Source organism: Homarus americanus, unplaced genomic scaffold, assembly GCF_018991925.1.
Source record: "Homarus americanus isolate GMGI-L3 unplaced genomic scaffold, GMGI_Hamer_2.0 scaffold40248, whole genome shotgun sequence".
Classification (NCBI taxonomy): Eukaryota; Metazoa; Arthropoda; class Malacostraca; order Decapoda; family Nephropidae; genus Homarus; species Homarus americanus.
Genome location: NW_024712526.1, coordinates 4,962,339 through 4,976,050, shown reverse-complemented (window position 1 = coordinate 4,976,050; position 13,712 = coordinate 4,962,339). Strand labels below are relative to the sequence as shown.

The 13,712-nt window shown below is 47.5% G+C and overlaps 1 long non-coding RNA gene across 1 annotated transcript in view; it reads left to right on the top strand.

The window, feature by feature from the left end:
• The window catches only part of LOC121863751, a 65,175-nt gene that overhangs the window by 40,882 nt on the left and 10,581 nt on the right, over positions 1-13,712 (top strand). Inside the window, exon 2 of the long non-coding RNA XR_006088453.1 lies at positions 1,970-2,029. This is a non-coding gene — a long non-coding RNA (uncharacterized LOC121863751). The remainder of the gene's footprint in view (positions 1-1,969; positions 2,030-13,712) is intronic.

Genomic DNA, 13,712 nt, shown 5'->3' with positions numbered 1-13,712 from the left:
ATTTGTGAGAAGACACGTAATTATGGCAGTTTCAGAACAATATGGATGACCTTATGATCACGAAGTCAATTAATTCTCACGTGTAAAGGAACACCTTCCGACCTACACTCATTGTGGAAGACTTTAACTGTTTGTATAGTCTTATTTAATTCATTTATAAATTGTTACTTTCAAGATCCCTCTCTCGCTGTGAATAAACTAATATTGCTCAAGACTGTTCGTCTTATATTATCTCACTACTGTACAGAGATTCGGTCGGTTTTGTATGAGAGATTTTCCTGTGTTTATGGTCGTTGAAGTCGTTCCTTCACTCTGGCAAAATATGTTCTAACATCATTAATGTTCATAAGACAAGGCCAAACGATGTAGAAAATGACGGCTATAAAACGAATACTGTACAGCGTTGATCGGCGGTGATGTCATCAGTTTCGTGGTTGTGTACTCTTCAACGCGCGGGGGCGACAAACAATGGCCAGTACACGTGAATTTCGTCGTATTAAATTAACTGAAAATGATGTACCTGGGGCACGATTTATCCACAGTGATATTACACAACACTAACGTTATACCAGGATTCTGGTATAATGTTAGATTTTATTGACTATGTTCCTCCTTACATTTCTTTATTGACTCTACCATAAACCCCGCATCGGGAACTAACGACTTATTTGGTTTAAATTTATCTATTTGTTATTAATTTTGTAACTAAGCACTACCAGTTGACAATTTGTTTTGTTCACTATCGTAGCTACTTCGGGGATCAGATTTATCCTTAGTGAAAACTGATATTGATATTTTTTTTAATATTGCTTACTTCCCTCTCGTTATCAATAGCTGCTCTGAATCTGGCTGTATTAGCACAGTCTTTCATAGCCTTTTGGTCGATACATTTGGACAATCCTTTGGAATTTGTCCCCAATTCGAGTTTAGCTCGTCTTATATCTTTGACCTTTCTGGTTAGTTCACTAACATCATTTTGAAGGTAAACGTCATCTTCTTTATTCACCTACCTTTTAATATTCTTTAATCGCTCTTTCATCAATTAAAGTCGACTTTCAGTGTTGTCAGATATTCATAATGTGTCTTGTGTGTTATTTTGACAACAACTGGATAATTACAAGGAGTGATTGTGACCTTGGCGAGACGTCCATGTTGGCAGCTACCAATTTTTTTGGATCATTCCCTCCCGACTGAAATTTGTATATTATTTTCTTGTGGTAACACTTATGATCAAAATTAAGGCGTGAGATCCACACACACTGTACCGTCTCTCTGGTGGTGTCAACTAACAGGTTATCTTATCTTGTGTCATAAACCGGCGGAATAGTACATCAGGAGCTGCCAGTTCACTGGCCACTTTCCCTCCACTGAGGTAAGACTCCCAACACATCCATTACGGTTTACATAAATTTCGGTATTCCTGTGTTGGTCTCAGACATGTGAGGTGAGGTCGAGTTACTGTTCGTCTCCTTACGGTAACCATGGGAGCTAGGGGTCACCTGCATATTATCTTAATATAGTCCTCAGTGTATGTCATCTACCTATTAAAGTACACCTAATCGCAGTTTCTGTACGCGTGTAACTCACTTTGTACTTCACAAAATTCAACTCCAGAAGGTGGCTAATATCTGCTAAGACTGGCACTGGGCGCCACCCCTGGACACTCACTGGTGTTGTTACTACACACTAACTCTACTGTCACGGTCGTTTACTTTACCGCCCGCATTACCTCGTTCACGTTTCTCCATGCAAATAATTACATTGAATTATCTCGTAATTTTTAGAACACCTGCAGAAGCTTTTACCTAAGCAGGCAGGGCACATTGTGTTAAAATTTGCTGTACTTATCTGCCACCTGTCTTGCTCGTCATCTAATACGTCAAGATAGTTTTCCTTCATATTACCCCTTCCCCCCCTCCCCCCGTTTCAGAAAATGTCTAAACTACATTTTATTTTTTTTGTTTTACAGTGTGAGGAGCGTCAGCGGGCGAGCAGGACGGGCCTCCCCCACCGCCACATTATACACCAGGTACAGTAAGCTGTGTGTTGGTACTCTGTCATCTAGTGCACCTGCATGTTGGTAATCTTGTTATCATTATGAATACGGTAATGTCCTTGTAGCAGACTATAATATGAAGATGGAGCGCGGAAGTCGAGTGGATACAGCCCTCAGCCCTGTTCCGGCAGTCAGTGGTTCGATTCCTGACTAAGTAGGGAAGTGAAGGCAGTCGTGAGGGATAAGGGCCATGCTGCCTCCTTGTGTACCGAAGGCTCAGTATAGTGTGCTTCATCCACACGTCCCTAACAGGCAGACATACCTATGGGACCCACTTTCACAATGTAAGATATCACCAGGTGTTACACTGACCCCAGCCTTGAGTCTAGTTGTGTATCAACGCCCGGGATGTGTCTAGTAGTGTATCAACGCCCGGGATGTGTCTAGTAGTGTATCAACGCCCGGGATGTGTCTAGTAGTGTATCAACGCCCGGGATGTGTCTAGTAGTGTATCAACGCCCGGGATGTGTCTAGTAGTGTATCAACGCCCGGGATGTGTCTAGTAGTGTATCAACGCCCGGGATGTGTCCAGTGGTGTATCAACGCCCGGGATGTGTCCAGTGTGTCTCCTGTTTTTATCTTTTTTTTTAAATAGAAGTCAAAACTCACTCTCCAAAATATTCAACAGTTTCATATAGCCCGACTAAGACCTACACTTGTAAAACTCAACACAGACCAAATGTGGGGATAAGTTAGCGGAGCAGAGATAGCAGTCTCACGTCTTGGCCAGCGTACAGCCAAGCCTTAGCCTTCCCATTATCGTTAAATATCTAATATACTGACGTGACCTAAACTATACTCATGTCTCTACTGCCAGGTCTCTGTAATAATAATAGTTTGATAATTTCCTTCACTATACAAACAGTTACTCTCGTGTTGGAATATTTTACTGGTAATTTTAGAAGAAAATACATAGAGGTGTTTCTTCTAATGTGGACGAGTACATGGGAAGGGAGGCTGCAGCTATACTATAATAACTGTACCAAAATATTATTAAATACATGTGGTGGATCGGGCCGCCTCCTGCACCACCTGGAGGGCCGGGGCCTGGCGTCACCTGCCAGTGGAAGGGAGGACCTGTTCACTCACCATCACACACACACACTCACCCACCATCACCTACCACGGCCGTGTAGTGAGTCACTATAATGAGTGACTGTAGTCAGTAGCCATGTAATGAGTGACTATAGTGAGTGACCGTGTAGTGAATATAATGAGTGACTGTAATAAGTGACAGTAATGAGAGACTTTAGCGAGTGGCCTGCCAGAGAAATTTTCTCAGTGAGAGAAGACAAACGTTCATAAAGCTGACTAACGCAGCTTAGACTAAGAACGAGACATTAATAAAGCGGTCGTTGTCGAGAGGTAATAAATACACCAAATTACTAAACAATGAAAAGTAAAGCCAGATAATGTACTGTATACGAAGACGTAAGGCGGGACCACTAGGCAGTACAGCGGGAGTAATTAGTCAAGCTGACGTGTGTTGACGAGCCTCAAAACAAACTACTGATTAGTAAATCGTTTAGTTGCCAAATGATTTGTAATTCAGGACACATCCTCGCATTCCACCACGGCTATGACACAGCCAATGGCGTTGATTGGTGACTGCAGCATCGTTTATTATTGGTTAACCGAGTGACTCCACAGTGCGTGTCACAGCTACCAATGGCCTCCATTACAATTATTTAAACAATTTGAATACAAGATTATTCATGGCTCTCCTAATGAGTTAATTTACCATGCGGGGAAGTGAGTGGGGGAGGTGTGCCCCCACAGGTACTGTGACCGTCTGTGGGGAGGTGAGTGGGGGAGGTGTGCCCCCACAGGTACTGTGACCGTCTGTGGGGAGGTGAGTGGGGGAGGTGTGCCCCCACAGGTACTGTGACCGTCTGTGGGGAGGTGAGTGGGGGAGGTGTGCCCCCACATGTACTGTGACCGTCTGTGGGGAGGTGAATGAGGGAGGTGTGCCCCCACAGGTACTGTGACCGTCTGTGGGGAGGTGAGTGTGGGAGGCGTGCCCCCACAGGTACTGTGAGCCGTCTGTGGGGAGGTGAGTGGGCAGTGTGCCCCACAGGTGCTGTGACCGTCTGTGGGGAGGTGAGTGGGCCCCACAGGTACTGTGACCGTCTGGTGGGGGGTAAGTGGGCAGGTGTGCCCCACAGGTAGTGGGCCTTGTGACCGTCTGTGGGGGGGGGGTGAGTGGGCGAGGTGTGCCCCCACAGGTACTGTGACCGTCTGCTGTTTTTTTTCTTGTTGCCTTGTATACTGTGATGACACATACCGGGCGGCCACTCTTCACTCCGTGACACTGGTAAACTGTGTGACGCTGATACACCGTGTGACGCTGGTACACTGTGTAACGCTAGTACACTGTGTGACGCTGGTACACTGTGTGACGCTGGTCTAGTAGGCTGGGGCAGGGTGTATGGATGGTCTGGTAGGGCTGGGAGTCGGACACCAAATACTTTATGAGTGTGTGGCTGGAATACCTGGAGGAACCCCCCCCCCTCTGCCTCCTTCACACTAATTCTCTCTTATCAGTTGGTAGACGGTGGTAGTAGTGGTGGTGGTGGTGGTGATGGTAATGGTAGTGGTGGTGGCTGCGGCGGTGATAGTAATGGTGGTAGTGGTGGCGGCGGCGGCGGCTGTGGTTGTCATGGAGGTGCTGGCGGTGGTGGTTGTGGTAGTAGTACTGGAGTACTGATGACTGTGGTGGTGGTAGTGGCTTTGGTAGTTGGGTAGGCCCTACTGGTGGTTGTGGTGATGGTGGTAAAATTGGTGATGATGATGATGGCAGTAGTGGTAGTAATGGTGGCAGTACTGGTGGTGATAGTAACAGTATTATTGGTGATGGTGACAGTACTGGTGGTGATGGTAACAGTATTATTGGTAATGGTGACAGTACTGATGGTGATAGTAACAGTATTATTGGTAATGGTGACAGTACTGGTGGTGATAGTAACAGTATTATTGGTAATGGTGACAGTACTGGTGGTGATGGTAACAGTATTATTGGTAATGGTGACAGTACTGATGGTGATAGTAACAGTATTATTGGTAATGGTGACAGTACTGGTGGTGATAGTAACAGTATTATTGGTGATGGTGACAATACTGGTGGTGATGGTAACAGTATTATTGGTAATGGTGACAGTACTGGTGGTGATAGTAACAGTATTATTGGTAATGGTGACAGTACTGGTGGTGATGGTAACAGTATTATTGGTAATGGTGACAGTACTGGTGGTGATAGTAACAGTATATTGGTAATGGTGACAGTACTGGTGGTGATGTAACAGTATTATTGGTAATGGTGACAGTACTGGTGGTGATGGTAACAGTATTATTGGTAATGGTGACAGTACTGGTGGTGATGGTAACAGTATTATTGGTAATGGTGACAGTACTGGTGGTGATAGTAACAGTATTATTGGTAATGGTGACAGTACTGGTGGTGATGGTAACAGTATTATTGGTAATGGTGGCAGTACTGGTGGTGATGGTAACAGTATTATTGGTAATGGTGGCAATACTGTTGGTGGTGGGACAGGAGTCAGGACCGCGCACCACCACATAACATGGGTCTGGGGGCACCGCTCTGAGGGTTTGTTAGTCGTTGTTACCTGGACGTGACCGTGATAGTACACGCTACACCTGCCGAGCGACGCTGCCTGAGTACGATGACGGGGTGTTGTGTGTGTGAGGTGGTGAGACGCCATCACTCTTGTTACACCTCCACGAATTAATGGAACTCCCAATTAATGTAGCAAAAACGACCATTACAATGTCTTATATCCGCTCCATAGACTGTATATATAAATATGATTATATAAATGAATACCACCACTAATACTACTACCACTACCACCACTAATACTACCACCACCACTACCACCACTAATACTACCACCACTAATACTACCACCACTAATACTACCACCACCACCACTAACACTACCACTACCACTACTAATACTACCACTACCACCACCACTTCTACCACCACCACTACTAACATCAATACTACCACTACCACCACCACTTCTACCACCACCACTACTAACATCACCACCACCATCTCACTATTACCATAACCACCATCCCCGTCACTAACATTGTGCTTATCTGGCGCCTAGCCTAACCTAACCTAACCTAACCTAACCTGACCTAACCTAACCTAACCTAATCTGACCTGACCTGACCTGACCTGACCTGACCTAACCTAAGTCAATATCAGGTTGTTTGATTATTTTTTTTTTGGGGGGGGGTGGTGTAGCACATGAAGGCACAGTCTTACAATGATTCTTATAAATGGCAAATATAGTCTTCTCGTTCGTTAGTTTGTGTTGAGTAAATAAAGTGTTTAATGACAGGAAGTCTCAGTTTAAAAGACTATTTTTTTTTATTCAAGTGAAAATAAACGGATGGATAGACGGATGGATGGACGGACGGATGGAGGGACGGACGGATGGGCGGAGGGACAGGCGGATAGACGGAAAGAGGGTAGAGGATTAATTTCACAACATTGCCTACTCAAGCATTTCCCTATGTAGTGAGTTAGGTAAGGGGTGAAGTGTGCTGCATCCTCTTACCTTAACTTTCCTAAAACAGAGAGAGAGAGAGAGAGAGAGAGAGAGAGAGATTCAGTAATGGCAACATAAGTAATCATAGACTGTACAGTACCTGAGATTTTTTTCTTTATTGTAGATGAGAGAACGATTAAATGAATGTGGTAGTGGAGGGAGTGTGTAGTGGTGGTGGAGGGAGTGTAGTGGTGGTGGAAGGAGTGTGTGGTGGAGTGGAGGTGTGTGGTGGTGGTGGTGGTGTGTGTGGTGGTGGAGGGTGTAGTGGTGGTGGTGGAGGGGGAGTGGTGGTGGTGGAGGTGTGTAGTGGTGGTGGAGGGTGGTGGAGTGGTGGTGAGTGTGTGGTGGGAGGGTGTGGTGTAGGTGGTGGTGGAGGAGTGTGTAGTGGTGGGGAGGGAGGTGTGGAGTGGGGGTGGTGGTGGTGGTGGTGGGAGGGAGTGTGTGGTGGTGGTGGAGTGGTGGTGGAGTGGAGTGGTGGTGGAGGGAGTGTGTGTGGTGGTGGAGGGAGTGTGTAGTGGTGGTGGGAGGGAGTGTGGTGTGTGGTGGTGGAGGTGTGTGTGGTGGGAGTGGAGGGTGGTGGTGGTGGAGGTGGAGGTGGTGGTGTGGTGGTGGTGGTGGGGTGGAGTGTGTGGTGGTGGAGGGGTGTGTAGTGGTGGTGGGGGTGGTGTGTAGTGGTGGTGGTGGAGGAGTGGTGTGTGGTGGAGTGAGTGTGGAGTGGGTAGTGGTGGTGGGAGGAGGTGTGGTGGTGGGAGGGGTGTGTGTGGTGGTGGAGGGTGTGTAGTGGTGGTGGGAGGGGTGTGTGGTGGTGGAGGAGGGTGTGGTGTGTGAGGGTGTGTGGTGGTGGAGGGAGTGTGTGTGTGTGGTGGTGGAGGGTGTGTAGTGGTGGTGGAGGGAGGGTGTGGTGGAGGGAGTGTAGTGGTGGTGGAGGGGTGGTGTGTGGGGGTGTGGTGGTGGTGGAGGGGGTGTGGTGGTGTGGTGGGGAGTGTGTGGTGGTGGAGTGGTGGTGGAGGTAGTGGTGGTGGAGGGAGTGGTGGTAGTGGTGGTGGTGGAGGGAGTGGTGAGTGGTGGAGGGTGTGGTGGAGTGGTGGTGGAGGTGTGTAGTGGTGGTGTGGAGGTGAGGGAGTGTGGTGGTGGTGGAGGGAGGGTAGTGTGTAGTGGTGGTGGGGAGGGAGGTGGTGTGTGGTGGTAGTGTGGTGGTGGTGGTGGGAGGGTGGTGGTGGTGGTGGTGGGAGGGTGGTGGTGGTGGTGGGGAGGGGTGTGGTGGTGGTGGAGGGAGTGTGTGTGGTGGGGTGGAGGAGGTGGGTGGTGGTGGTGGTGGGAGGTGTGTGGTGGTGGTGGTGGTGGTGGTGGTGGGTGTGGTGGTGGAGGGGTGTGTGGTGGTGGTGGTGGAGGAGTAGTGGTGGTGGAGGGAGGTGGTAGGTGGTGGTGGAGGTGGTGGTGTGTGGTGGTGGTGGTGGTGGTGTAGTGGTGGTGGAGGGTGTGTGTAGTGGTGGTGGAGGGAGTGTGTAGTGGTGGTGCGGGCGGTGGCGGCGTCGGGAGTGAGGTGGTGGTTGTAAAGTGAACGTCTGATGGTGATGGTGATGGAGGGAGCGTGAGGTACTGGTGGTGGTAGTGTTGGAGGGAGCGTGTGGTGGTAATTGTAGGGGTAGTGCTAGTATTGGAAGGAGCGTGTGGTGGTGGTGGTGGTGGTGCAAGGCAAGGCGAGCTTCACGACAGCATCAGATAACTTAAAGTTATAAATATCAACTCAACAATACTGACCCAGCGTCCTGAACCTTAAAAATTCATAGGTTAATTTTTCCCTTTAAGAGAGAGAGAGAGAGAGAGAGAGAGAGATCAACTCTAAACACATATATAATACTAATGAGCACTACTAAGAGAGAGAAACATTATACACACACATACACAGAAACACAATAGACAGTGGCTGTGTTCATCTTTGAGACGGCGGCCATAATATCGTGGAATTAAAAACTTTGTGAAAAAAAATTATTCAAGACATTTATCATTCACGCGCACGCCTCAGTACCAGTGACCTTCATCCCTCCACACACTGCTACTACCGCTACTCGTACTATTTTTTTTTTAAATGGCCTCCAGCCTCCTCCAATAGCCACACCTTCGCCGCCATTTTATTACCTTAAAATTAAATATCCTAATTCATAAGTAGCTACCCTGGCTGTGTTGAGTTAGTTGAGCCACAGATCTATTCGGCATTCAGTGACTGTTGCCTCATAGTTAATATCTGCAATTGCTGTCGGCTTTAGGGCCGATGCTCTCGTTCCCCTGAGGCAGAGCAAAGCAGACCTAAGGAGAGAGAAGCACAGTCGACATCTCATCCAGGCTGTAACATAACTTCTGGGCTGCTGCTTCTGTTCGGAGATCACCTCCTCGAGTCTGGCGTAGAAGCATCCTGCACTTGGTCCCATTCCACCAGAGGTTGTGAACACCAGAGGAGTGAAGCTGCCTTGATCAACGTTTTTAATTCTCTCCCCGTATGCCCTTATCTTGTCGTTCTCGTTCCTCCTGTGTGCAGCATCGAGAGCTAAGTTACGGTGACATGCGGCCATGGGATCAAAAATCCTGATGTCGAAGAAGGCTCGCTGTCCCCGCGTCCAGAATCCTCGAGCACTGACGTCAACACGGGTTTCGTTGGATGTGTTTGAAGTCCTATGTTGGAAATTCTCACCATCCAGTTACTACACCTACTACTTCTTCTAGGAAGAACGACCCGCACAGTTCTCAGGATTACGACGAACGAGGTGTCATGGTCGACCAACAAAACCTTCTAAATGGAAGACCTTTATTGCAACACGTAAAAGATTAATGCATAACATATAATTGCGCGCAAAAATTATTGGGTGTGCGTGTTAATTGGATTGGTAGAGCATAGTGTGAAGATTTGCGTGTGGTGGGTAGGTTTACGTGCGTGTGTGTGTTACAATAGGTAACAGCAGCACCATTGGAGGGTCATGGGGCTACTACTGTTGGCGGTGGAGGTGGTGGTGAGGTCCGCTGTAAGAGTGACGAATGGCGCCATTATCGGTGTGTTTGGGGCACTTCGTCAGGTGGGGGAGGTGCGGTGGTCGGGGTCAGGGAAGTCCTCAATGTTTTATTCTGGCAGGTGATCACCCTGGCTGGCGCCCCGCCGTATAAGGTACTGCCTGACAGTATCGCTAGCACTCTTGATTTACTGGCCTGCATCTACACCTGCCTGCCCCACCTCTACACTTTCTGCCTGCCTCCCCCACACCTCCACACTCCCTACACTTCACTGCCTGCCTCCCCCACACCTCCACACTCCCTACACTTCCCTGCCTGCCTCCCCCACACCTCATACACCCCCTACACCTACCCTCCTGCCTCCCCCATACCTCTACACCCCCTATACACCTGCCTTTCCACACCCCCTACACCTGCCTCCCCCACACTACACCCTCTACGCATGTCTCCCTACACGTGTAAAGGTTTCCCTAATCATGACCGTTTAATTATGTAATCAGTTGTACTCAATGTGAGATACCAGTTATATGAGAATTTAATTAACACCCAAAGGATCCCTCAAAAGGATCCATACGTCTCCTAAAACAAGGACCCAAAATACCAAGCGCCTTCCTCCCCTCCGTCGCCCCAGTAAGGCATCGTCGTGAGAAGAATCAAGATTATAACCATATGTTGTGTTGTGGAAGATATCGCTTCTCACGTACCGCACGAAAACAAACATACAAGCTGTTGCTGACTGATGCTACTGACGGAGTGACTGGAAAAGGATCTTTATCTAAGTGACTCCCGTGTTGATTCTTGGCCAGAGTAGAGTGGACGGTTGACATCCTTCCTTGTACACTAATAAGAGGGTGAAAGTAACCCAAAAGTGAACGTCCACAGTAGCCAGCCAGGAGTGCAGTAAACCCACCTACTGCTTTAGCTATACGAGTATGGAGGAAGATCGTGACGAGGTAATATTTTTGGGTGCAATACTGTTCTAAATGTCTATTGAATAGAGGGTTGACCTCACAGTGACCAAGGATAGTGCTCTGGGTTAGGTCTGAGGAGCCAAGACTGGACCTAAGGGTTGAGTTTTAAACCTATAATGTCGAGCCTGAAGACTAACCTCAGGTCCCGGCAGAGGTATTAAGAGCATCGTTCCCAGGCGGTGAGAGTTGTTGAGGTGGTCGGGTAAAATTGACATCGTAGGCCTGGACAGCAAGTGAGGGAGGGCTAGTAGAAGGAGGGGAGGAAGGGAGGGAAGAAGGAAGTGATGGAGGGTCTGTCGGTCCCCACTTAGTCGTGTGTGGGCGGGTGTTGATTCCACCCGCCCACCACCTTCACTCGCTGGCAGTAAGGTAACCCGCCGCCCTCCCTCACTTGGGAACCTCCCTATACCTGTCCTCTCTCATCAAGAATTATTTACTGCTAATTCCTCCTCTTCCAGTTTCAGACCTATCCACCCCTCTTTCAACCGTCCTTTTCACTTCTTGGACAACCATGTTCCTCATCTCTAATCAGTCAGCAAGAACATGACCTATCCTGCCCCGTATCCCTCGTCCTCCTTGTCAACCGACGTCGCAGGATACAGCAGTAACAAACCTCATTATATTCTTTTAGATATAATTTCTAAGTTGGAATTTTAAGACAAGATAAAAATTTATTTCCGGTGACACTTAGATATGTGTGGTTGTAGGACATGTGTGGTTATAGGACATGTGTGGTTATAGGACATGTGTGGTTATAGGACATGTGTGGTTATAGGACATGTGTGGTTATAGGACATGTGTGGTTACAGGAGATGTGTGGTTACAGGAGATGTGTGGTTGTATGACATGTGTGGTTATAGGACACGTGAGGTTATGGAACATGTGTGGTTATAGGACATGTGTGGTTACAGGAGATGTGTGGTATGACATAGGACATGTGTGGACATGTGTGGTTTTGGACATGTGTGGTTATAGGACATGTGTGGTTACAGGAGATGTGTGGTTATAGGACATGTGTGGTTTTGGACATGTGTGGTTATAGGACATGTGTGGTTATAGGACAAATGTGGTTATGGGAGATGTGTGGTTATAGGACATGTGTGGTTATAGGACATGTGTGGTTACAGGAGATGTGTGGTTACAGGAGATGTGTGGTTATAGGACATGTGTGGTTTTGGACATGTGTGGTTATAGGACATGTGTGGTTATAAGACATGTGAGGTTATAGGACATGTTAGGTTATAGGACATGTGTGGTTATAGCTGGAATTTAATGTGCAGTGGTAGTGATTGTAGCCCCGTCCTGCTGCCGCCGACCACCTCGTGTAAGCAGTTATTCTGGACATTATTATCTACACACTGCGCTCATATAATTCACAGCGATAGTATCAGTCAGTTTGTTGGGCCGGAACACCACCACGTGTCCACCTACCCAAGAACGAGCCTGGTGCTCAGAGCTGGCCCAGCGCCATGGTCTGTGTCGGCCGGGTGTGGACCACACGAGCTGCTGATGTACTAGTCAACTTTTTAAGACGATGGTGAGCAAGAGGAGGAAAGACGTGAGCCTTGGATCGACAAGTAGCAATACAATAGATGTAGTAAACAAATGAAGTTTAGGGAATGAAGGAACACTTGGAAAATATTTTAATGTTAAGAAAACAGAAAATCACGATCGAGAAGAAAATCTGGACACAGGAGGGAAGAGCGGCAATAATAGTAGGGGGACTAGGTGGTGACCGTGTCAGTAAATCATGGGCAGTGGGGCAGCCTGCAGGGCCTCCAGCCCGCCGCTCTCAGCCCCGTCCGTGTGTGTCCGACACACAGTGGGTCATCTAAGCTGCCCCGACTGTGTGCTCGAAACATGGTGGCTGCCACACCCTACACATGGATGTGGCGAACAAATGATTGTTGCCACACCCTATACAAGGATGTGGCGAACAAATGATTGCTGCCACACCCTACACAACGGTGTGGTGCCCAAGGAGAGCTGGGCACATGAAGGGGTTTTACGGAGTGGGCCGTGCAACTCAACCCTTGAAGGGCATCCACAGCTGCAAGACTACTAAAGGATGCTGTGATAATGTTTCTCCTATCTAAGGATGTAAGAACACATGTCAACTACATGCAACAGGCGTGGGTGCTGTACTGAGGCTGGTGACTGGCTACATCCTGTTATTCCCAGCTAGAGGAAAAATAACTTCCACGGTGATCAGTCGTGTGGGAGGTGATGTATAGAGTGACTGGTCAAATAGGCCCCAAACAGATCATAAGAATTGGGGCCTAGTCTCAGTGGGCTCCAATCCCGATGGTTAGGTTGGAGACTGTCGGGAATGATGCTGCTTTGACCTGCACCAGGTCGAGGAGTGACCCTAGACGTAAGAGTCATAATCCGCTATGATCCCCGAAACGGCAACCTCAAGATGGTCGGAATAATGTAACACTGTAACAAAGTCCTCTCTGATGCCTTTTACTGCGTGTGGAAGTCTGGTGGTATTGACGGGGAAGCTGAAAGATACTGTCACCACAATGTCAGGGGTGATTGTTGTTAGTATTATAATAACCCACCAGGTAATAGTATAAGGAAAATTAATTTACATTATTTCAGAAGGCGGAGGACAATACCAGAAATAATATACATAAATTAGAATTTGTTTTTGGGGGGATGAGGCAAAACTCGTGCAGAAGCCAAGGATAACCCTTACCATTACACACCACGGACAAAACTACTATGGAAGAGGCATGTTAACATCAAGGTTGTAGTGTTCAAATGAACATTGTGTTTTCCGGTGTTATTTTACACTACAATTGCACAACAAGACTCGGGATACACTGCCGACATTTCGTTTCGCATATGAATATTTTCAAACTGAGACAGCCTAGTGTCCCGATGACATGGCGTCTTGTGTATTTGTGGTATCAATTTTACCGTCGAGGAGTGGTTGACTGTCTCAACAAGCACCTTCCTACACGTGGAAACAAACAATACCAACTACCAAACAGCAAGAAAACTGTAACTACGTTTAATATATAGCAAATAAAATAATTACTTCATAATATTTGTAGAGAGCGGCATTGTTATAATTTGTAAATAAGAACA